A 2500-nucleotide genomic window follows, 5' to 3' on the forward strand; every position below is an offset into this window, starting at 1 on the left:
TGTTGCGTCCCCCTTCTTGTACAGAAGTGACAGCACACCAACAGCCATTGATCCCCCTGGGACCCCTGTCTCAAGGATGGCCTTCAAGACTTCGAGTACCACCGGTCCAAGTACACCCCAAAACTTGAGGTAAAACTCGGCCGGTAGACCATCCATCCCAGGCACCTTCCCTTTACCCATCCTCCTGAGGGCGCTCTCAACCTCCTCGAGGGAGATCTGGGCCTCCATCACGTCTCTAATGTCCTCCGGCAACCGCCGGGACAAGTGTTCTAAAAACACATTTCCCTGCTCTACATCTATTTCCCTTTCCTTAAATAAACCTCGGAAATGCTCAGTTGTCACCCTGACCATCTCCTCTGGTTTACTTACTACACTACCATCTTCTTCTCTAACTCCATGCATTACCTTCCTACTCTGCCTGGCCCTAACCGACTTGAAGAACATAGCGGAACAAGTCTCATTATGTTCTAAAAAGCCACTATGTGCACGCTCCAGGAAAGCTCGAGCCTTCTGCTCCTGCAGCTCCCTGAGCTGCGCCTTCAGGGCTGTGGTTCTCTCCCAGTCAATCGACCCGCCGAGGTTGCCTGCCTCGTACTCGAGTTCGAGCAACCTTTGGATATGATCCACCTCCCTCCTTTCCTCCCTTTTTTTCCTCTTACCATATCCTATAATAAAGGCCCTAATCCTTACCTTTACTAAATCCCACCATTCTAACACCCCCTCACACATGGGCCGGAGGCCTTCAAGCCCCCGAAACACCCCTGTAACGGCATTAACAAAACCTTGCTCATCCAGTAAATCCCGATCTAATTTCCAGTACCCCCTACCGAAGAGGCAGACTGGCGACCCCACCTGCAGGAGCACCCCGTCATGATCCGAAAAGAAAACAGGCAACAGACGCCCAGACAACTGACCCAAAGACCTGGATACAAAAATGTAGTCGAGCCTCCGCGCAACCCCCCTGGAGTTGCGCCATGTAGGACCGACCATTGCCGGAGCAGTGTGCAGGCCGCCATCAACCAGACCATGGCAAGCCATTAGCCCGGTGATGGCGCCTGCACTACTATCCCCCCCTATCCCTAAATCTATGTTGAAATCACCCCCTATCACCAAGTGCCTGTTAGTAACACACAGGGGCGCCAGACAGTCCACCATCTCCCTCCTGTCTGCCGCCACCTGTGGCCCATACACCCCAAATAACCTATATCTAATCTCCCTATACTTGACATCCACCCCCAAAACTCTACCCTGCATTACCAAGAAAGTGCCCTCTATTTTAACCTCCTTATTCCCGAACAAAATCCCTACCCCCGTCGAGTGCACCCCACCTATGCCCCACAATGAATCTCCCTTTACCCACTCCCTCCTAAACCTCTCAACATCCCCTCCATCCCTCAGGTGAACCTCCTGTAAGAAACAAAAATCAAAACCTACCCCCTCTAAAAAACTAAACACCGCCCTCCTTTTAACATAGTCTCTTAACCCCCTAACATTTAAACTAAGAAAGGAAACAGAAATATTAATTTTAAATTAAACCAATACAAAACCCTTTCTCCCATAACACCCAAATAAAAAGGAGGCTCACCCGATGCTCCCCTGCTCCATCTCCTCCAGCGGGGACATGTTCCCCTCTTGTGACGCCCCCCCGTCTCCCTCCATCAACCCAATCCAGGACCCAGGTAAGGTGTTAGCCACCCCGATGCCCTGCATCCTGCCTTGGCCACCCAAATCCTCCATTTCTCCTGCCCCCCTGCTTGCCGGGCAGTAAAAAGGGGACTTTGTGTCGTCGAAAATGGACTGCGAACCCCCAGGTTCCCACTCCAGCCCCCCGCTTGGTGGATCCAGTTCCCCTGGCGTCCCAGAATCCAAAGAGGCCAACAAGGTCCCGGAAGTTTCCCCCGCCTTAACCCCCTTTTCCCCCATCTGCCTCTTGGCCTCCCCCTCCCCTTTCTTCCCTTCTATAACGGGCGCCCCCTCTTCGCTTTCTTCTTTTTTATGGGCTGCAAAGGAGAGACAACGCCTCCCTCCCCCGCCAGCCCCTCGACCATCCCCCTCAGCTCCTCCACTCGGGCACTCGACATCTCACACTCCCCCCATTCCCCTACTACTTCTCCCTGTTCCAAATCTCCCTCTGTTCCTGTTGCCGCACCATCCTCCTCCTCCTCTCTCTCCTCTGTCGCCTTCTCCTGCCTCTCCACTCCGTTTTCTCCTTCCGCCTTCTGCCCCTCCTCTCCTTCTGCTCCATCCTTCTCGCTCCTTTTCCCTTCTTCTCTCCGTGCCTTTTGCGCCCCCTCCTCCTTCCTTGTGGCCTTTTCTTCTGGGCCTGATCCTGTTTCTGGGCCCCCTCTTCCTCTTCGTCCCCCATCCCCCGCCCCTGCTCCCCCTCCAGCCGCAGACGCGTATGACCCTTTACGAGCCGGGCACTCCCGCCACAGGTGTGACGACAAGCCACACCCGTGGCACGCCTTGGGCTCGTCACAGTCCTTCGCCTCGTGCTCAG

This window comes from Oncorhynchus clarkii, unplaced genomic scaffold (assembly GCF_045791955.1).
Source record: "Oncorhynchus clarkii lewisi isolate Uvic-CL-2024 unplaced genomic scaffold, UVic_Ocla_1.0 unplaced_contig_2039_pilon_pilon, whole genome shotgun sequence".
NCBI lineage: Eukaryota > Metazoa > Chordata > Actinopteri > Salmoniformes > Salmonidae > Oncorhynchus > Oncorhynchus clarkii.